Source organism: Protopterus annectens, chromosome 9.part0 (assembly GCF_019279795.1).
Source record: "Protopterus annectens isolate FY-2018-M chromosome 9.part0, PAN1.0, whole genome shotgun sequence".
NCBI lineage: Eukaryota > Metazoa > Chordata > Ceratodontiformes > Protopteridae > Protopterus > Protopterus annectens.
The window spans coordinates 994,125,292-994,150,305 of NC_056743.1; the positions used below are offsets into that span (position 1 = coordinate 994,125,292).

Sequence of the window (25,014 nt, forward strand, 5' to 3'; positions counted from 1 at the left end):
CAGCAATGAAATCCAACATTCTACATTGCTGTATGCACTGCTGTTCAAGAAGGTACATACATGACATGTAGTGCCAACTATCAGTGCAGTTTTCTGTATATGGCAGCCTGACCTCAGCCTGGTGGTAAATTAGCCATACTGGTTCATGACACGTCATCATGCTTGTGTCACCACACTGGTTCATGACATATCATCATGCGTCACCACACCACTAACGAAATGCTCACAGAACTATCACAATAGTCCTTCAGTTCTCCACAGTGTGTTTTATGTAGCAGAATGCTAATCATATCTAACTCAGTGGAAAGGATGCATGGACTGACAAACATTCACACATCCCATGCAACAGCCAGGTCAACTGTAAGTGAAGGCAAAATGCTCATGCTGAAGCCTGCACCAAATACATTGTGAGCAGTGAAATAGGATTTGGTGCACACACTGCATGATTGTTTTCAAAATCCATCATATTCAGAGGTTGTTTTACCATCAGTTTCACAGACAATACCCAGGCAAGCATTGCACAGCCCTATGTGTATACATGAGTGTGTACATTAGGGTCACATCATGCAGCTGGCATGTCATCTTCAGTTCATGCATGGTGTACTATACTGCAATAGTTAGGGTTACCACAGTGAACGTACCATCCATCATCCAGTACTTTGCAGATCAAACTCCACATTATCTGGCTTGATCTCAAAACAGCCTTATGGATTCTGTTCCATTTCATTATTTTGTTCAAAGTAGAAATAATACTAGTCAGATAATACCTTAGCTTTCCGACATCCCAGCAAGCAAGACAATAGGGGTGAGGACACAGTACTTCTTCCTGAAAGACAATGGTCATATGGATATGATATTTAATGGTCCACTTCCTGAAAGACAACAGTCATATGGATACGTGTTTAATGGCCCACTTCCTGAAAGACAACGGTCATATGGATATGCTGTTTAATGGTCACTTCCTGAAAGACAATGGTCATATGCATATGATGTTTAATGATCCAGCCACCTCAAAGTCACAAAGTATTCCACAGAAAAGCTGCTTGTTCAACTTCTTGAGCTGTAAGTCAAATCAGTTCCTCAAAAACTGGAATCTCACGGATATAAAAAGGCATCCTTTTCTGCTGGGTACCCCAATGGCACAGATCTTCACATCCCCACAAGAGAAAAATGTATTACTTTTGTTCTTTGGTACCCCATTTCAATGCATTGTTGCTATAAATTTCATACCTTTCCTCCTTTCCCATTAGTTCAACAGATCCTTCTTAGTGCCTGAACAGGACAGGACAGAACATAAAAATGTTAGTTTTATGCCCCATTTTTTCCAAACAGCTGCAGTTCTCTCTTTCTGCATCATTAGAATGATGACCTCTGCATTCGCTTCTAAAGTGATGACAACTACTGTCTTATCACAGTGGCAGGGAAACTAGTGACAGCCTCTCTTCTCTCAGATTTCACATCTGCTCCCTTCACCTGCAGTAATTCTTAATGGCCTTAGAATTGCATTTCACATTACATACATTATGGAGACTGAAAAGAAGCCTTTTTACTAGAAAGTAAATATTTCCTCATGCAGTAGAACACCTTTACTCTCTGAACATCCAAGAATATGTGTGCTTTCTCATTATCACGGTTTTCATATGATTAGGAAAAAATCTTCAAAGTATGTTTCTAACATGCTTCAACTAGCAAACTGTTTGAAATATCATTCAAACTGACATTTGTGAAATGGGTTTAATTAAAATATTAAATCCTCAGGCCATAAGACTAAATTATGTTTTCATTTTTTCGCCCATGCATCTCAATGTTGGACAGAAATGGCTGCAACACCACAGTCACTCCTAATCTTCTTTTATAAACAATGTTTATGCTGTCAAATCTGAAAGACGAGAAATTGTTAGTTTCTTTGTTGGGAATCTACATATTTTTCTCTCTGCGAAATGGCAGCAGGTACAGTTGTACACAGGTCATCTCATGGTATATACTGTGCTTTACTTGCTAAAACAATTTTAATAACTGTGTATCAGTGAACTGTACTGAAGAGTAGTAGTCTGAACAGCTTAACTTGATTAAACAAGACTTGGTTAGCTGCTTTTCATTGAAATCCACCTTCTATCATTTACTTAATGACTGTTATTCCTCTAACAAGATTCACATCAATCTAAAGCTATTTATGGCCATTGCATCTGCACTACCTTTACCAATATATTACATAATTTTTCTTTTTTATAAGCAGAACTTCTACACCTTCCCATAAAGTTTCTGACCACCAGAAAATAGATTGGGTGAGAATGCATCAACTTTCCACAAATAATAAGAATCAGAGTCCTTAAAACCTTGGACTCCCTGTGAAAATGGTGAAGCAAATGGAGCCTTTTTCAGTTAAATAATTCTCAGGGGCACAGAAACTAGGAAAACTGGTACTCGTTAGAAATACTTCAGGTATACTTCCACACCAGCATCTATCATTCAGAGATAGCACATGCACTGTGGTGGTAGTGACAGCAGAGTACAGGGGTAACATAATCACATATGCACTGTGGTGGCAGTGACAGCAGAGTATAGCGATAGTGGTAACATAATCACATGTGCACTGTGGTGGTAGTGACAGCATTAGAGTACAGTGGCAACAATCACATGTGCACTGTGGTGGTAGTGACAGCAGAGTACAGGGGTAACATAATCACATATGCACTGTGGTGGCAGTGACAGCAGAGTACAGTGGTAACAATCACATGTGCACTGTGGTGGTAGTGACAGCAGAGTATAGTGGTAACAATCACATGTGCACTGTGGTGGTAGTGACAGCATTAGAGTACAGTGGTAACAATCACATGTGCACTGTGGTGGCAGTGACAGCAGAGTACAGGGGTAACATAATCACATATGCACTGTGGTGGTAGTGACAGCATTAGAGTACAGTGGTAACAATCACATGTGCACTGTGGTGGCAGTGACAGCAGAGTATAGTGATAGTGGTAACATAATCACATGTGCACTGTGGTGGTAGTGACAGCAGAGTATAGCGATAGTGATAGCAATCACATGTGCACTGTGGTGGTAGTGACACCATTAGAGTACAGTGGTAACAATCACATGTGCACTGTGGTGGCAGTGACAGTAGAGTACAGGGTAACATAATCACATGTGCACTGTGGTGGTAGTGACAGCATTAGAGTACAGTGGTAACAATCACATGTGCACTATGGTGGCAGTGACAGCAGAGTACAGGGGTAACATAATCACATATGCACTGTGGTGGTAGTGACAGCATTAGAGTACAGGGGTAACAATCACATGTGCACTGTGGTGGCAGTGACAGCATTAGAGTACAGTGGTAACAATCACATGTGCACTGTGGTGGCAGTGACAGCAGAGTATAGCGATAGTGGTAACATAATCACATGTGCACTGTGGTGGTAGTGACAGCAGAGTACAGGGGTAACATAATCACATGTGCACTGTGGTGGCAGTGACAGCAGAGTATAGTGGTAACCTAATCACATATGCACTGTGGTGGTAGTGACAGCAGAGTACAGGGGTAACAATCACATATGCACTGTGGTGGTAGTGACAGCAGAGTATAGTGATAGTGGTAACAATCACATGTGCACTGTGGTGGCAGTGACAGCAGAGTACAGGGGTAAGAATCACATATGCTCTGTGGTGGCAGTGACAGCAGAGTATAGTGATAGTGGTACCATAATCACATGTGCACTGTGGTGGCAGTTACAGCAGAGTACAAGGGTAACAATCACATATGCACTGTGGTGGTAGTGACAACAGAGTATAGTGATAGTGGTAACAATCACATGTGCACTGTGGTGGTAATGACAGCTTTTAGTACAGTAGTAACACAATCACATGCACTGCTGTGATACTGGAGTACAATGGTAAGACAGTTGTATATGCACTGTAGTGGCAGTGAGAGCACTGGAGTACAGTTTTAGCACAATTGCACATGCACAGTGGTGGTAGTGAGAACATTGGAGTACATTAGTAACACAATCGCATGTGTACTGTGGCGGTACTCACAGCATCAGAGTACGAATGCAATCTATGAAATTCTGGATAGCTGCTATTTCTAGAATTCAGCACTCATATGTTATGCTACTTCTATAAAACACATTCAAAGGGAACATCTTACAAAGCAAATGTGTCTGATACCACTGTACCCTATCTTGCTCATTAATCAAGCATTTTGACTTAACTGCACATTCATACAACAGCTCATGTTATTGTTTAACTAACCGCAAGGAAAAGAGTAAAAAAAAAAATAGAACACAGTAACCTAGCACAGAACATAATATACTGGTGAAAAGGTCAAGTTGTGTATTACCCATGAACTGGACTTCAGCAATCAAGCAATTACCATTTTTTAATATTACTGTGTCAGACTCTGCCCATTATAAATTATAACACTGGCTGCAGCACTTGAGTTATTCTGCAATCGGCATTCTTGTCAGTTAATACTTCTAGGTTATTTTTCAACATTATGGCACAAAGGCTGTGCTTGGGTATAATGAAACTTCATAAGCAATAATGAGACAGTGCCACTGAGTCATAAAGGCTTCAGGTTCTAGTCTCATATTGGACTGGGCCTGTATCACAAATTTTACAGGTACACAAAAATAAGATAGCACACTAATAGGAGAGTAATTTTTAGCAAGTTGAAGGAAGAACACTGGCATCCCCATGGCAGTCTTCATAGCTGCTGCAATCCAAGTTATTGTTTTAAGTATTGCTTCGCTATAAAAATGTAGCTAGCTTCACAACAGCAACTACAGTGAAAACCTCCACACAAAATAGATCTGGACAATTGCAGAACCTGTATGAATATAAGAGTATTAATCATGACATTCCCAGCTCTACACATGCGGTCTTGGATACTTGTGTTTCCCTACAGACATTTGTCATGAAAACTCCGATGATGGATAAAAAGGAACACATCAACAGAAAACATCTATTAACAGCACTCTAATTACCAACATTTAAAGAATGAAAACAAATCTAACAGATTCCTATCTAGAGGCAGATGTGTAGAGTAAACTCACAGTGCCTGTTGTATCAAGCAATTTCATAAAGGCTGGCTGACTTTCTACCATTTTCTGTCAGTATATTTCCCATTTCATTTTCTTGTAGAGCATTTCTGTGCATCTGTACAGAAACTTATTTTAAGCACTGAAGGAAACACTTGCATATGGGCATACCAAATGTCACTGAACTTTGTATGTTACAAATACTGATGGTGCAGCACTGGTTGTCACATAATAAAACGTCAGTGTGGCTGCTATGGGAGCACTCACTTAACCTCAAATGAAAACAGACAGGCAATCCTTATTTATCCACTGCTGCAGGGCAGGGAGTCGGAGTCGAACACACCTTACGGGAGAAGCAGTTCTCAAAAAATGACACCTTTTTGACTTTGACTAGCACCTGCAGTTACTGTTTGAGAGACTTTTGTAACAAAAGGTACTGCTTCTGTGTTATTTGGTAGCATTTTTGCCTGCTATAGCATTTGGTTTTGGAATGTATGCTGTTACAAGAACTGATAGTGGTGGCTTAATATATCCATTAACCAGCAATTATAAGCAAACCATTTCATCTGTGTAATTTACAGAGTTACTATGTAGACTAGCTGTAGATCCCACATTCACTTAAAATAGGATAATTCACCTAATACTGAAATTGAAATAAGGGTCAATGGCCTCTTCATCACAAGTTCATTATCTAATTAAAATTATTATCTTATTCTTTGGCATATATTGACATGCATGACAAACTTAAAAATGATAAATCAAACAAGGTTCAAGATTCACTGTATCCACAGACTTACTGCACAGTCCAGAGCACCAAACTTAACAGCCACATTGTGCAAATTCAAATGCTATCATGGTCCTCCTGTGCACCCTGATGAGTACTAGTCTAGAAAATAGTCTGATCAGAAACAAACAGTTACAACATGCATCTCTGAGACCACCATGATTGTACTATGTAACCTGAAGGTCCACAATGGGCTTACTTTACAAACCTCAGGCCAGCCACTAATAAATATAACATTTCACCTCCTGGTCAGTCACTGACATTTGTACCACACAGCCCTCTTGCCAGCTGCAGTTAAATGTGTAACCTTCAGATCAAATTCAGACAACTGTATCATACAAACTTTGGGCCACTCACAGATGTCCACATTAGGTAAACCTGACTACAACTATCACGATCATATGTTCATTTATCAGTTAACTCTGTTACCTGATTGTTTCCAGCCCCCTCATAAGAGCAACTAACAGGGTCTCTACCTGCTTTGCTCCCCACCCTTCTCCCTATTCCCTCCCGTCCCCAGTGGTCCCACCTTTATTACACTGACAAATCCCTCCCATCTTTCCAATAGCCAACCACAGTGCTAACCCAACACTACCTCCTCCATCTTCCCACTACCATCACACCTCCTCAACTAACATGTACAAGCATACTTTACCTATGCTCACTGCATGCACTCTCCTTGCATATCTTACATCCTACCAAAGCTCCATCATTCCCCCACTCAACCACTACCACTGTACTACTACTCACACCACCACTCATGTCTCACCCACACTCAGCTCCCCTCCCACCAGCTCAAGAACCATCCCTATGCACCCCCACATATTCTACCAACTATATTACTCAAACATAAAGTATCCCTACAACTAAACATAGTAACCCTCCCACCATACCTATTACCCACAGAGCACAATCATAAAGTTTCCTTTATAAACAAACACATTTAAAAACTGAGAAAACTAATAACCTCGTGCATATCAAAACAAGCCCTAAGTGGAGACATCCACCCCAACCCTGGTCCTACCATCTCCAACCCCAATCCTCATAATCAGACTAGAAACCACAACCTTTCCCATATTACAGTCAATAGAAAGCCAAGTGACTTCCTTCTACTAAGCCTAAATATTAGAAGTATATCCAACAAAGTCCATGAACTCCATGCCACCATAGACTTGTACTCCCCAGATATAGTCATCCTGACAGAAACTTGGCTAAAACCTCACATTAGCAGTGAGCAAATACTCCCTACAGGTTACAGCATACTAAGAGTAGAAAGGAGGCGGTGTAGCTATAAACAGCCAGATCTTAAAATAATCAGCTCCACAAATAGGCAATGAAGAAATAATATTTACCAACCTCAAAATAAACCAAAACAAAACCATCAGCATAATTGGATGCTACTTTCCACCTGGCCACAAAATCCCTCAACTAGAAAACCTCCTCAGCTGGTCTACCCACCATCTCCCCCAAGAAACTATAATTTTAAGTCATTTCAATATTGATTGGCAATCCTGTTCTGGCAACCATCCAACCCATCATGTAAACCTTCATGGCTTCACCCAACTAGTCCAGTCGCCACCCAGGATAAATAAAAACTCCAGCAAGCACACTACCCTGGATTGGCTACTAGTCAGTAAGAGCCCCCAGTCATATATAACAGGCTGCTTATCAGATAGCCTCAGTGATCACGCCCCAACATTCCTACTCAAAAAATACCTATACCAAGCTAAACCTGTTCATCTGCTGTCAAATACGTAAAAAAGTAAACTTTAACCCACTTACATTCATCTCATCCCTCAAAGAATGCAACTGGCTTCCTCTAAAGTACATCAGTCTTGATGACGCAGTTGAATTTTTTACATCAGTCTTGATGACGCAGTTGAATTTTTTAATACTACCTTCCTGAGCATACTTAATTACCATGCCCTCATAAGACTTTCCAGAACCAAAGCACAACCCTCCCCATGGCTACAGAAAACCACCAAGTCAGAAATGAAAAACAGGGATAAAGCCTGGGAGCACTGGTGCAAAACCAAAACCCCCTCAACTAGACAGAAATTCCTATTACTATGCAATATAGAGTCAAAAAGCTAATAAAACAGGACAAATTCCAATACTACCAGTCTGCCTTAGACTCCTCCCAACACAGCCCCAAACAGTTCTGGTCCTCCATAAACTCCATCCTCCACCCAGGTAAAGTCAGTACCCTTTCTTCTTAACATCCCTCACCCCTCAGAAAATATTGCTTCCTCATTCAACACACACTTCACACAAACCATACTATCACTAGCTAAACAACACAACCCCCTCCCCTCCAGCCCACACCTTCAACTAGTAATCTCACCACTGCCTTCTCTTTTTCTCCTGTACCTACCTCCAACATAAAAAAAACTCTTAACTAAACTTAAGCCCACCAAATTAGCAGCAGACAAACTCCCAAGTGAATACCTATAAATTGCAGCTGATGCTCTGGCCTACCCAGTATCCATCTTGATTAACTGATCTCTATCAGAAAGTTACGTTCCCACTCTGTGGAAAGTATCACATACAATTCCCCTTCACAAAGGCGGACCCTCCACAGAACTAACCAATTATCGCCCCATAGCTATTTTCTCTCCACTCTCCAAAATACTAGAGAGATGCATACACTCTCAGGTCTCAGACTACCTCCTTACTAACAACCTCCTTTCCAATACTCAGCATGGTTTCCGACCAAACCATAGCACCACCACTGCCTTACTCTCCTTTACTAACACTATCCTTCAGCATAAAAACAATGGCTATCTCTCCTCTGCTACTTTCCTAGACATATCTAAAGCATTTGACATGGTCCCACACAAACAACTCATCTCTGTCCTCAATAACCTATCCTTCTCTCAGTCACCAACTGGTTTCAGAGTTACCTGTCTGACTGCCAACAGTCTGTTGTATGGCAAAATGACATATCTCCCCAACTACCTGTCTCCATAGGAGTTCCCCAAGGATCCATCCTTGGACCCCTACTCTTCTCTGTTTTCACCAATAATCTAGCCTCTGCCACCAAACATGGCACACTCATACAATATGCAGATGACTCAACCATCATCTGCTCAGCCCAGTCCCTCAGCCCAGACCCTACCCAAACTGCAAAAAGTCACACAGGAAGCCTTTTCCTCTGTTGAAACTTGGTTATCTGATGCCCAATTAATACTCAACCCAAACAAAACTAAACTACTCATCTTCCAACCCACCAAACATAGTCAAAACAACTCTCACTTTAACATCACAGCAAAAGACAACACCACTATATACCCAACTGAACTCACCAAATTGCTAGGAGTGGAAATAGACAAACTAAAATTTGACATTCACATATCCATGACCATAAAAAAGTCCACAAAAAACTAGGAGCGTTATACAGAAATAAGCAACTTCTCACCAACTTCTCAGCAAAGCAGCAAAGATTTCAATAGCAAATTCCTACCTTATCTCCACCCTACTTTATGCCTCTCCAATATATACCAACCTAAGGCAATGTGATCTAAACAAGCTAGAGACCTGCTACAACAAAATCGCCAAATTCGCCACAGGGGCATCCTACCGTAGTCACCACTGTCACTCACTTGAACTGGGCTGGCTTGAACTCCCTCACCTCCTTCAATGGTATCAACTCTCACTCGCCCACAAACTAGTAAACCATCCACTAAATGTCCCATCCCTCCAGAGTCTACTCCAACCCTATCGCACCACCAGACCACTAAAATCCAGCAACAAAAATCACTTGCAGATCACTAAAGCCAAAAATTCTGCTGGTGAAGCACTATTCTCTTGTACCATAGCCAAATTATGGAACTCCCTCCCACCCACAATTACCTCCATACCATCATGCACCCACTTCAAAACTTTACTAAAAGCACACCTAAAAACATGCTGGCTTTGCCCTTGCAACTCCCACTCTAATATCACCCACCCCATCCAACCACTACCTTTCTTTCCACTCCACTAACTACCTTGATTATAGCAAGCTCAGATGCTCATAAGCCTAGTACTTATTATACAGCAGGAACTTCTTATTGTAACATTTGTTAATGTTTGTTATGTACTTCACAGATAAAGATTCTAGTTGTCTACTGATGTACTATGTTCTTCATTTGTAAATATGTTGTAAGTAATTGCTATGTTAAATTGTTAATTGCTATGTAATCCAATGTAACTACTGCCTGTTTATTTTAACTGTGGAGCTTTTCTCACCGGGCCTCCGCTGAAAATGGACCTACGTCCAGTCGGACACTCCCGGTCAACAAATGTAAATAAATAAATAAATAAATAAATAAATAAAACTATAAATGAGCCGTTTTAACAGCAAGTCACATCATAACAATATCACACTGCAGTAATATATACAAGTCTTGCTAGAGCAAGGCTCTGTAACTTTGAGACCATTACACTCCTACAGTATAATTCTGAGGCTTTCCACATCTGTGTTACTGAGCAAGGCAGCCACAGTGTTTAAAATCCAGGTCCTGGCACAGCCACATCCATGACCTTTACAGCAACACTGTAACTAAAACATTTACTACAGCCACAATAACACATACCGCTTAACCACAAATCTTACTACAGCCATAGTAACCCACACTGTTTAACCAAAACCCTTACAAAGCCAATATTACCCACACTGTGAACTCTTACTACAGTCAAAATAACCCACACTATGTGACCAAAACTCTTGCCACAGCCATAATAATCCACACTGTGTAAACAAAACTCTTACCACAACCATAACAATCAACACTGTGTAACCAAAACTGTTGCTACAGCCATATTAAATAAGAAACCCAATGCAGATGGAGTGCAAAATCTTAAAGCACTACAGCAAGTAACTCTGAGAACTATGAGAGCTACAGTGTTTAATAGTGCACTTTATCAGGGGTGTGCTTCAGAGTACCCACCAGTGCAACACCAACTCTTAAGCATGTTTCTGTAAAGCTCATTCTTTGGCTATGTCCAGTTTAAAGACTTTCTAAGATCTGTGACAGGAGTATAGTGTAACATATTCTATAGTATGCCAATGGCATGTGATTCTAATGCCATTATGTAGTGTAACATATTCTACTGTACACCAATGGCATGTGATTGTAGAGCCATTATGTAGTGTAACATACTCTATGGTATGCCAATGGCATGTGATTCTAGTGCTATTATGTAGTGTAACATATTCTACTGTACGCCAATGGCATGTGATTGTAGAGCCATTATGTAGTGTAACATACTCTATAGTATGCCAATGGCATGTGATTCTAGTGCTATTATGTAGTGTAACATATTCTATAGTATGCCAATGGCATGTGATTCTAATGCCATTGTGATGATAATATGGTAGAAATGCACCTGCTGAATACCAACAAAATGGATCTATAACACTACAATATGTGAAAAGCATATGTTATATGAAAACATCAAACAAGATTGCTGCCTTGTAATGTTCTCCTGTCCACTTCACATCATTTATTAAGCTGCACTGAGAGTGGCTGCAGCACGGTATTATAACCCCATAAAGTAACCAAACATGTGCCCAGCCCTGGCAGCAGCACCTGACAAAGCAGTGGTGATAAGGAAATTACCACTACTATAAAAAGTAAGCACTTTTACTTCCACCTATATAAAAATGTTAAACTTCTTTTTACACATAATATACTTAAAAATTAAAAATGAAATAACCATCTGAAAAGGAAAATGGGTAAGGGTTCTAAATTATCCAGGGGGATTTTGTTAAAAAATCTCATTTCTGTTCAGTTTGCCCCTTCCACAGAAATGGTGTGATGCTAGAACAGGCTAATATTAGTTGTGATGTTGAGCGAAAAAACTCCACAGCACTGCATTGCAGATCTGCAAAAATCAGCAATTTGTGCTATTTTTATAAGGGGGAAAATATGACAAACCAGTATTTTGATGAGTTTACCCCTGACACTTTGGATCAAATTCCTTTATCTCCACTTCCTTTCTTCATTTCTCCAATAAACTAAAAAATACATTAAATCAGAAAAATCCATGTGGGATAAGGAGTAATACCTGGCATAAAATTATCACAACTTGTACTTTCCATGGCTTGCATGTAGTAACTCTCCAGTCTCACCGTCAAGGTTATAATTATTTGCATACAGCTTCTGAAATATAGTTTCCTGATAAACATTTTTATACTAGATATTACTTTCTGCATGCTATAGAATGGCAGTGGATCTCACAGTATCCCAGTAAAATGGTGCTGTACACAATGCTATTGTTTTATTACATGGATACTGCAATATACTACTAAAATGGTACTCTAAAATTATGCTACAATACTTCCAGCAGAAACATATTTTGTGGTATACAGATTCATTTTTTCTATGACTATATGCTATGATACTGCTACAGTAAAATTAGATCTTGCTGTATTCTAGTTAAATGGCAGTATAATAATGTGCTATGATGCTATGTCAAATTGATCCACAGTAGACCACTGAAATGGTACAATAACATTATGCTATGATACTGCTACAGAAGAAACAGATCTTGTGGGATTTCAATGAAAGGGTACTATAATACAAGCTACAATGCTGCAACAATAGAACCAGATTCCACAGGTTTCTAGTGAAATTATATGATTACCAAGGCTATAGACGAGGGAAAGGTGGTGCACACAGCCTACCTAGACCTCGCAAAGGCCTTCAACACCATTCCTCATTCTGGTATTATAGACAAGCTCACCACCCTATGTCACAAGATGGGTTGCCAACTGGCTCACAGACAGAACCCACATGGTGAGAGTTGTGGGAGCTAGGTCTGACTCTAAACCAGTTACAAGTGGCATTCACCAGGGCTCAGTCCTAGGACCCCTCCTGTTTGGCATATACTTCTCAGGAGGTACAGGCAAGCACAGGAGGACTATGGCTGACCAAGTTCGCAGACGACGGCAAACTAGGTGCTATAATTGACTCTCTGGCTGACACAGACATCCTCCAAAAGGATCTCACTGAGACAGATACCTGGTGTCAAAATCATGGCCTCGAGCTAAATGCCAAAAAGTGCATAGTCATCCCATTCGGAAAAAACAAAGTACCCACAAACTACCACATAGGTGGCAGTCCCCTAAATACGGAAGACGTAATAAGGGATCTGGGGACCCAAGTAGATAGCAATCTCTCCTTTGATAATCACATTGCAAAAGTGGTTAGAAAATCCTTCTATGTGGCCCACCTAATCACAAAAGGGTTTGCATCCAGATCAAAAGGGGTCATTGTGCCCCTCTTTTCATCACTCATCAGACCTATCACAGAGTACAACACCCCATTTGGGATGTACCTTACAAGACACCTGCAACAGCTGGAAAGACCACAGAAGTACCTCACCAAGAAGATCACTGGCCTCAAACAGATGCCCTATGCAGCTCGACTGAAGAAACTCCAGCTGTACTCGGGTGCATACCGCCTACTCAGAGGTGATCTCTGCCTGACATACAAGTCCATGTCCAACCCAGAATTGATGGACATGCTCCACCTAAAGAAAAACCTTATCCCCTTAAGCCACATGCTCTAGGGATCTAAACCACACCACAACAATAAATAGGATGTGCTGGAGATTCTTGTCCCAGAGACTTCCCATGCTTAGGAACAAGATTCCAATCTACATTAGGCAGAGCTCCTCGCTGACACTCTTCAAGAGAAACCTTGACGAGTGGATGGGAAACAGAAAGTTTACCCCGGGGATCACTTCAGTGGCTCTGCTGTACAGAAGTACAGGGAACTAATCTAATGGGGCAGCGACAGCCTACACATTCTGGCTAGGCTTATAAATGCCTTCAGGCAAATAGCCTAGTACCTACCTATGAACCTATAACTATACACTATGATGCTACTACATTAGAAACACCTTGTGATATAGTGGTGAAATGGTACTGTAACACTACAATATGATACAACTCCAACAGAAAAACCATGTGATAGAGCAGTGAAATAGTACTGTAACACTACAATATGATTTTACTAAAGTAGAGACATCCTGTGGTATAGCAGTGAAATGGTACTGTAACACTACACTGTGATACAACTCCAACAGAAAAAACATGTGATACAGCAGTGAAATGGTATTGCAACACTACAACATATCCTGTGATAGAGCAGTGAAACGGTACTATAACATTACACTATAATACTACTACAGTAGACACATCCTGTGGTATAGCAGTGAAATGGTAACACTACAACACATCCTGTGGTACAGCAGTGAAATGGTACTGTGATATTACACTATAATACTACTACAGTAGTGGTACAGCAGTGAAATAGTACAGTAACACAACACTATAATACTACTACAGTAGAAACACCCTGTGGTATAGCAGTGAAGTGGTACTGTAACACTACACTGTACTACAACTACAGAAGAAACAGCCCATGGTTTAGCAGTGACATGATATTATAAACACTTCTATAATGCCACAACAGTAGAAACATCCTGTGGTACAGAAGTGAAATGGAACTGTAACACTACACTTGGATTAATCAGTGAAATGGTACTTGACCACCACACTGTGACACTATTACGGTGCATCAGTGAAACGGTGCTGTAACACTACAATGTAATTCTACTATAGCAGAAAAATCCCATGGCACAGCAGTGAAATGGTACGGTAACACAACAGTACAATACTACTATAGTAGAATTATCCCTTGACACTGCAGTGGAATGGTACTGTAATACCACTATAGCAGAATCATACTGTGGTATTGCAGTAAAATGGCACTCAAACACTTTGATACTATTGCAGTAGAAACATCCTGTGATATAGCAGTGAAATGATATATTTAATTTTTATTTTACACGTGTTTACCTGGAATGCCCGACTGCATCAGTGGCCCATTTTTAGTGTAGGCCCGGGGAGAAAAGCTCCAAATATTGAAATTTACAAAAATGTTGAAGCATTTACAAAAGAGGTAACGTTTAACAATAATGGAATATCTTAAAAAAAATTTTGACAAACTATCAAATACATTGTACTATAGAAAACATGGAATACAGTAACACGATACTACTACACTAGAAACATCCTGTGGTTTAGCAGTGAAATGGCATTATAACACTGTGTAATTTCATTGTGTACTATTACAGTACAATTTAACTTTTATACCACAGGATGTTTCTTGTGTATTTGTATCATATTGTAGTGTTATAATATCATTTCACTGCTATACTACAGGATGTTTATTGTGTATTCATATCATATCATATTGTAGTGTTGTTACTGTTGACCAGGAGGTGAAATGTTATAGTTATTAGTGGCTGGCCTGAAGTTTGCAAGTGAGGCTATTATGGGCCTTCAGGTTACATAGTGCAAACATGGTGGTCTCAGAGATGCATGTTGTGACTGTTTCTGATAAGACTATTGCCTAGACTGAAATAGTACTGTAACAGCACACTATAATACTACTACAGTAGAAACATCCTGTGGTACAGCAGTGAAATGGCACTATAACACTACACTTTGATACTACTATAGTAAACAATAAGAGGTATAGCAGTGAAAAGGTACTGTAGCATTACACTGTCATAGTACTACAGTAGAAACATCCTGTGGTACAGCAGTGAAATGGTAATGGACCACTACACTGTAGTGCTACTATAGTAGACACACCCTGTAGTATAACACTGAAATGGCACTGTGCTCATAGCCAGCTTTAGGCATCAGCGAACGATGTGATCACTGGGGCCCCCCAACCATACCAAGTCATCTTATTTTGATATTATATTATATGCTTGTCAAACCAATAAAAGCTAGCACAGGTATCTTGAGCATGTAATAAACCAGATGGATAATGATTACACTCTCTCTTTTAGAATTCAAAAATATAAGTGTTTTGTCAAGTAACATGGTGTCACAGTTTCATCAGATGTGTTACTACTGATATAATGCCGTTGACATAATTAAATTCTCTCTACTAAAACTAAGATCACAGCCAGCTTAGGCACCTGAAATACCTGTGGCAGCAGGGCTGTAGGGGGGCCCTTTTTAATAATCATTGACTGTGTGGTGGCCCCACAAAAGCTACTACTAGTTGGGAAAAATGAGGAGGAAAACTATTAATTTTTCAGTTATGCTCTTTATCTGAAACAGAGTTGTGATGTACCTTTTTAGGATAAACCTGATAATTAGTGAATGCACATGACTAAGGTAAGCCCTAGCAACCAGCAGCCCAAAGTGGCCAGTCTTAGTTCTTACCTTTGATTTTAAGAAGAGATAACGGTTCGTATCTTCAGCAAGCAGTGAAACAGTGCGGTAACACAACACTATAACACTACTACAGTAGTGGTACAGCAGTGAAACAGTACGGTAACACAACACTATAATACTACTACAGTAGAAACACCCTGTGGTATAGCAGTGAAATGGTACTGTGATATTACACTATAATACTACTACAGTAGTGGTACAGCAGTGAAATAGTACAGTAACACAACACTATAATACTACTACAGTAGAAACACCCTGTGGTATAGCAGTGAAATGGTACTGTGATATTACACTATAATACTACTACAGTAGTGGTAAAGCAGTGAAATAGTACGGTAACACAACACTATAATACTACTACAGTAGAAACACCCTGTGGTATAGCAGTGAAATGGTACTGTGATATTACACTATAATACTACTACAGTAGTGGTACAGCAGTGAAATAGTACAGTAACACAACACTATAATACTACTACAGTAGAAACACCCTGTGGTATAGCAGTGAAATGGTACTGTGATATTACACTATAATACTACTACAGTAGTGGTAAAGCAGTGAAATAGTACGGTAACACAACACTATAATACTACTACAGTAGAAACACCCTGTGGTATAGCAGTGAAATGGTACTGTGATATTACACTATAATACTACTACAGTAGTGGTACAGCAGTGAAACAGTACGGTAACACAACACTATAATACTACAACAGTAGAAACACCCTGTGGTATAGCAGTGAAATGGTACTGTAACACTACAACACATCCTGTGGTACAGCAGTGAAATGGTACTGTGATATTACACTATAATACTACTACAGTAGTGGTAAAGCAGTGAAATAGTACGGTAACACAACACTATAATACTACTACAGTAGTGGTACAGCAGTGAAACAGTACGGTAACACAACACTATAATACTACTACAGTAGAAACACCCTGTGGTATAGCAGTGAAATGGTACTGTAACACTACAACACATCCTGTGGTACAGCAGTGAAGTGGTACTGTGATATTACACTATAATACTACTACAGTAGTGGTACAGCAGTGAAACAGTACGGTAACACAACACTATAATACTACTACAGTAGAAACACCCTGTGGTATAGCAGTGAAATGGTACTGTGATATTACACTATAATACTACTACAGTAGTGGTACAGCAGTGAAATAGTACGGTAACACAACACTATAATACTACTACAGTAGAAACACCCTGTGGTATAGCAGTGAAATGGTACTGTGATATTACACTATAATACTACTACTGTAGTGGTACAGCAGTGAAACAGTGCACAACACTATAATACTACTACTGTAGTGGTACAGCAGTGAAACAGTACGGTAACACAACACTATAATACTACTACTGTAGTGGTACAGCAGTGAAACAGTACGGTAACACAACACTATAATACTACTACAGTAGAAACACCCTGTGGTATAGCAGTGAAATGGTACTGTGATATTACACTATAATACTACTACAGTAGTGGTACAGCAGTGAAACAGTACGTTAACACAACACTATAATACTACAACAGTAGAAACACCCTGTGGTATAGCAGTGAAATGGTACTGTGATATTACACTATAATACTACTACAGTAGTGGTACAGCAGTGAAATAGTACAGTAACACAACACTATAATACTACTACAGTAGAAACACCCTGTGGTATAGCAGTGAAATGGTACTGTGATATTACACTATAATACTACTACTGTAGTGGTACAGCAGTGAAACAGTACGGTAACACAACACTATAATACTACTACTGTAGTGGTACAGCAGTGAAACAGTACGGTAACACAACACTATAATACTACTACTGTAGTGGTACAGCAGTGAAACAGTACGGTAACACAACACTATAATACTACTACAGTAGAAACACCCTGTGGTATAGCAGTGAAATGGTACTGTGATATTACACTATAATACTACTACAGTAGTGGTACAGCAGTGAAACAGTACGGTAACAACACTATAATACTACTACAGTAGAAACACCCTGTGGTATAGCAGTGAAATGGTACTGTGATATTACACTATAATACTACTACAGTAGTGGTACAGCAGTGAAACAGTGAAATGGTACTGTGATATTACACTATAATACTACTACTGTAGTGGTACAGCAGTGAAACAGTACGGTAACACAACACTATAATACTACTACAGTAGAAACACCCTGTGGTATAGCAGTGAAATGGTACTGTGATATTACACTATAATACTACTACAGTAGTGGTACAGCAGTGAAACAGTACGGTAACACAACACTATAATACTACTACTGTAGTGGTACAGCAGTGAAATAGTACAGTAACACAACACTATAATACTACTACAGTAGAAACACCCTGTGGTATAGCAGTGAAGTGGTACTGTAACACTACACTGTACTACAACTACAGAAGAAACAGCCCATGGTTTAGCAGTGAAATGATATTATAAACACTATTCTATAATTCCACAACAGTAGAAACATCCTATGATACAGAAGGGAAATGGTACTGTAACACTACACTTGGATTAATCAGTGAAATGGTACTTGACCACCACACTGTGACACTACTATGGTGCATCAGTGAAATGGTGCTGTAACACTACAATGTGATTCTACTATAGCAGAAAAATCCCATGGCGCAGCAGTGAAATGGTACGGTAACACAACAGTATAATACTACTATAGTAGAATCATCCCTTGACACTGCAGTGGAATGGTACTGTAATACCACTATAGCAGAATCATACTGTGGCATTGCAGTAAAATGGCACTCAAACACTTTGATACTATTGCAGTAGAAACATCCTGTGATATAGCAGTGAAATGATTTATTTATTTTTTTTTTTTACACGTGTTTACCTGGAATGCCCGACTGCATCAGTGGCCCATTTTTAGTGTAGGGTTTTCTTTTTCAGGAAGTTTATAAATACATTTCAGAACACCGGATACTATAAAACTGTCAACTTCTTTGCTCAAGAATTCAGGGCAAAGCCAAAAATAATACCAGAATAAAGGTTCAAAAATGTATCAAAATAACACATTTTACATCAACATACATAAGTATGAAACTCTGATGTCTGGATTAACTGACTTTCTGTAATCTTGAATGATTTACCTGCAAATCAAACTTTTTTCTCATAATTTTTCTCTGTCCCAAATAAAATCAGGGATAGTGACAGGTATGCATTAATTCTCAATGAGGTAAATAAAAGTGACTTACCCCCACTGTTGTTTGACAACTGTTAAACAACAGTCGCTGATCTGGCATGTCTGTACTATTACTCCACAATGTATTGTTATTTGTTAAAATATCTGCAAAATAGTATAGCAATGGCTTATAGCTTGTGTTTGGACTGGGGACAGTGTGATCCTTAATGGTTTTATTTTTCTCACAGACGTTAGAAGTATACAAAGAAAGCTACTATAGCTAATGTAGAGGCAGTGCATTATCTAGGAACAGCAAAGTGGAATACATTACTGTAGTCATTATTTTTTTCATTTTCCTCACAATCAGATATCAGGCACATATAGAGGTAGCTGTCTTTGGGGGACAGGGGTCAAAAGTAAATAGGCATGTTATGTATATGCACGACAGCAATCATTTGAAATACATGACTATGGCCACTTGCACCTTTGCTTTTATCCCAGTCCAACACTAGAGGGATGCATAGGCAGTGATTTTCTTTTTTGGGGTTGGGTAGGAGGGCAGGCAGTATTCACAGACAAGATTTGTGTATCTTCACAACAATTGTCTTGTTAGTTTATTGTGAGATACTATTTTGTAAGCTTTGAACATTCAGCCATGGGCAAAACTTGTATCTTCCTTGAAAGAAAAAAAGTAAGACTGAAATTCTTCTCTTACTCATAATTTTTGTTCAGGCCACCCTTTGATTAAAAAGTTGGGCAAATGCTCTAAAATACATCCCAGGGCATCTATAACCCTGTGGTTTCTGGAGACCCCATCTTAATTAAGTTATTTCCTAAACAGTTATTACTGTGATATCTTGGTTAGGAAAGGTGTGTAGAAATGATGTAAGAAAAGCTAAAGTTGAACAGCAACACTGAATTTCTTTTGTTAATCATAATTTCTGTCCAAACCATAATTGGATGAAAAGGTTGCGTAAAAAGAAAAAAAAAACTTTAAAGTGTACTTCAGAGCATATTGAAACTAATGGCTTCTTGAAAAAGCTGAAGAGTAAGGTGAAATGTGAAAAAAGGAAGGAAAAAAGCTAATGTACATGGTGTGGGGAACCCGAGATAGCATGAAAAACAGGGAGTAGCACTGGAAGAAGTGTGTGTGTGTGTGTGGGGGGGGGGGGCAGTAGATAGTGCCTAGGTCACCATTTCACTTAAGTACAGCCCTGTACCTACAGTTTTTGCAGTGTTACCACAGTTGCATCTAAATGCCAGTAACTGTGAATGTCCCTCTTTGAGATGAGCCAACATAGTGTGGTTTACCAGCCTGTCCTCATGTAAGTGGGTTGTAGTTACAGTTCAGTCTGTATGTACTACTCATAAAACTCTGCAGCATGAACTAAAAGGTTCTTCAGAGGGCTTGCAGTGACAGGGTGATACTTAGACTGAAGTGTCCAGCAGGTTCCCAACTTGACACTTGCCGGGGGGCCCCCAAAATGCTAACACTGGCCCTGATTGTGCTACTGTGACAGTATAAATATCCCGTGGCATAGCAGTGAACTGGTACTGTAACACTCCACTATGATGCTATGACATTAGTACAGTAGAAACATCCTGTGGTACAGCACTGAAATGGTACTGTAACACTACACTAAGATACTTCTACAGTAGAAACATCCTGTGATATAGCAGTGAAAGGGTATTGTAACACAACACTATGATATTACTACAGCATAACATCCTGTGCTATATCAGTGAAATGATACAGTAACACTAGACTATGATGCTACTACAGTAGAAACATCCTGTATTATAGCAGTGAAAGAGTACTTAACACTACACTAAGATACTTCTACAGTAGAAACATCCTGTGTTATAGCAGTGAAATGGTACTATAACACAACACTATGACATTAGTACAGCATAGCATCCTGTGCTATAACAGTGAAATGATACAGTAACACTAGACTATGATACTACTACAGTAGAAACTACCTGTGGTATAGCAGAGAAATGGTATTGTAACACAATACTATAATACTACTACAGAAGAAACACCTTGTGGTATAGCAGTAAAGTGGTGCTGTAACACTACACAATGAAACAACTACGGTAGAAACATCCTGGGGCACAGCAGTGAAAATCATACTTGACACATGCTGTGATACTACAGCTGTGAAATGGTACTGTAACACTACACTGTGATACCACTACAGTAGACTCATACTGTGGTACAGCAGTAAAACGGTAGTAAGACACTAGACTATGATGCTACTACAGTAGAAACATCCTGTGGTATAGCAGTGGAATGGTACCATAGCTCTGTGCTATGATGCCACAACTGTAGAAATGTGCAGCAATTGATCATGCAATTTACCATCGAAATGGTACTAGAACACTGCGGTAGATAGTGTTCTTGTGGTATATCTTTGAAATCATACTATAACACTGTGCTATGAAGGCACTGTAGTATGTATGGCTCCTGCAGCATCACCAGTTAGACTTCCATGTACATAATAGTTTACTGGTCTTTTATAATCTTATCCTCAACATGTAGAAAATTCTGAATCTTCTTTCTATTACATACATCTTTTGTAGACACAACAAGACTAAACTACATATAGACGTAAGTAGAGACACTCTTGTCAGTGTAGTACCTAAAGTAAAATAATTTTTTTATCTGGAACCAGAACTGAAACTTACACAGCGTGCAAATCACATGAATGTCACCATACATGTGCATGCATGTACACATATAAATGTGTGTGTGTGTGTGTATATGTATATACACGCATGTTTATAGTGCGTATAATATCTTGCCATGAAGTAGCTGGGACTATGCAACAAGGCCATGACTTTTTTTTAATTTTAAGACAGCATATACAATTCTTTAACCTAAAACTTCCTGTGGAGTTGATGTACTTTGAACTGGCTGCCACTAACAAAGCAAACCATTTTCAAGGTGCATATAGCCCTGCATATCTAAGTTCAAGTAACCTTGAATGATTTTCTGCTGTAATAAACCCACATCCTCCTTTTTCATCTATTTTCCCTGACTCTGGCTGCTTAGAAGAATGTGAAATGCTCTCCAGACTGATTATTTACAAGAACAGGCCAATATAAGTGGGGCAGCCCTCCTTTTGTGACACATGTAGGCATACCCATGTGACTGACCTGCTGCTTGTGTTACAGCATTTTTTTTAAACTCACTTGGTTTGAGCATTCAGATTCAAGAAGAAACATATAACTGCCTTACAAAGTAGATATAATCTTACTATAATGAATTGTTTTTTTTACTCTAAATTTTACACCTTTTAAGACTGAAAACAACAGTACTGGGTCCACTGATCCCTGCAGAACCGCAGCTAGGGTAGGGCAGACAGGGTAGCATCCGCAGGTGCAAGGTGTCAGGGAACGTGACTGACAGATGCAGGTATTAGTGCAGACTGGCATTCACCTCTAGATGTTGATATACTGCATTTGTGGTCTGGTTTTGAGCACTTCAGTGCCCCATGTGCAGTATTCAGACTGTAGCAAACCACATGTTATATTTGTAGCAAGTGGTCTGCTATAGTATGCTTGGGGGGGGGGCACCAAAGTAGCTAGCTACACCTCTAGTCTCTTGGCTAAGTACCCAACAACAAATCTGCTCTGCCAGATCACTTGACATGTATCATCTGCAGCACCCTAAATAATACAATTGTACTTCAAGGCCACTCCAATAGGGGAAGCACCTACAACATTTAACAGTATATCAGTGCTGTAACTCTGGTGTTTGGCTAAACATTTGACTCCCTGCTATGTTTACTTGTTCTGTGAAGTACAACTCAAACAGAACACAGAGAACCCTATTTAAAAAAGCAGGGCACTGCTACCCAGTGGAGACAGATATCATGAAGTTACATGCACTGTAACTTTAGTTTCTCGTTTTGTTCATTTCCTGTAAGCAACTTCTCACTTTAGAACACCCACAACACTTTTAATGTTTGACATTACTCCTTCACACAACATTGGACTTTAACACAGGAAGGGATAGCATGGGACAAGATTTATTCCACAATGTCAAAACTTCTGACAGAAAAAGCCAAGCTAGGGGGTTATGTAGACAGACAGGCCAAACAGACCTAGTAAACATTTTGCTCAGTGCTAGGCTTCTAAATTAAGCAGTTAAAAAAATCTACATATATATTTATTCAAAAAATCTACATATAGTTATTTATCCACCTTTCAGCTATGTGTTTAAATAAAATAAAAGACACAATTATGCAAACTATAAATATTTATGTTCTTAATATTCAAAGTGTGATATATCATCTTTTTGTACCAGAGTGCACTGTATATTAATCTCAGTTCAGCTACATATAGACTTGAACTTCTCCATAATTGCCTTCTTCTATATGCACAAAGAAGTAGCGGGTTTCTATTTGTCGCAACATGTTAACTTTTACTAAAAAGAATAAATAAAATGTGCATTAATGCAACATGGAATTTTTTGTGTTAGTTACCTCCTTACCTTACCTTACCTGTTAAATCTGGCTGATTCATTTGAAAGGGTAACAACCACATCTCACAAATGTCTCACCTAATTTTAGTCACATAATCATGCAACTGTACATAAACAGCAATTACCTCTATTGCCAGACTCCGTCTTGCTGTACAGACAAACCTATTCACATACAAAACATTCCCAATGTCTAACTGGGTCTTGGACAGTAAAGCCAGTTCCTGAAATATCAGTTTTTATCAGCACTAACCTAGGTGACATCACCACGTAATCTACTTAGCTTATAACACATTTAGCATTAAAGGCATCTCATGCTAAAATCCAAAGCTTCCTCACTGTCTCAGTGCAATTAATGTAGTATAATTACAGATGCTACCAATAAAATATATTCATGTGCGAAACCCTATGCAAAAAAGAAAAAAAAAAAAAACAAACAAGACTCCCCACTTAAGCTTCAGAATTGTTTTCAGAATAAAGACAGCAAGTTGAAATTTAACACCAGTGTGATGAATGCAGGCAGTTTTTAAGAATACTTTTTTGTCTCATTCTTTGTACAGATAACTTTCTTAGTTTTTTAAACTTCTCTTGTCACAACAGATTCAGACTATGTCATACAGTGAGGAAGCTGGAGAATTGCATTAAGACATACAGCATTTATTTTCTGCAACGGGTTACAAACATTTTACAGCTGTGCAGTGAAAATGATCAGGCAGCCTGCTTTCTGATGGAGATTCCCCATGAGAGAGCTATCCCTAGCTCCTGGGAACATATCTAGAAGTCAACATTCTGGGAAAATCAGTGGCATCTGAAGCTTTCCAAGCTAACATTTATTATTTCCAAGAAGAAACAGAACAACAACAAGGGAAAGAAACAGATGTGGATCTCCTACCTTACCTTGCTAGAGAGTTGTTGATCTCCGAGTCTGTTTTGAAGCCTGTCTGCTTCAGGAACTGAAACTTTTGTTAAGAGTAACAATTCAGTGTGTGTTATGCAGATGTAAGCTGGGATGGAGCCAACCTTGTCACACCCACAGAGGGTCAGCCCCAACACTTCTTACATCACCAACAGCAAAGAGAAGAAAAGAAAATACATCCCTTACTTATTTGAGGTTTCCGCATATCAGGCTGAGTGAGGTTAAAGGGCAAACAGACAGACAGCTGTAGCTATTTACACAGACACATTCATAAAGCAAAGGGCAAGAAGAAAAAAAGAACAAATGACTAATGTTCAAAACCTGTGTTGTAGTTCTCTGTAGTAATATAGGCAACTTTTCAGAACTCACT

At 39.3% G+C, this 25,014-nt stretch overlaps 1 protein-coding gene across 1 annotated transcript in view; it reads right to left on the reverse strand.

Annotated features, from left to right (window-relative positions):
* The window catches only part of DGKA (diacylglycerol kinase alpha), an 858,181-nt gene extending 833,413 nt beyond the window's left edge, over positions 1 to 24,768 (reverse strand). Inside the window, exon 1 of the mRNA XM_044083761.1 lies at positions 24,626 to 24,768. The gene's annotated coding sequence lies outside the window, so the exon portion shown is untranslated. The remainder of the gene's footprint in view (positions 1 to 24,625) is intronic.
* Positions 24,769 to 25,014: the final 246 nt, after the last annotated feature.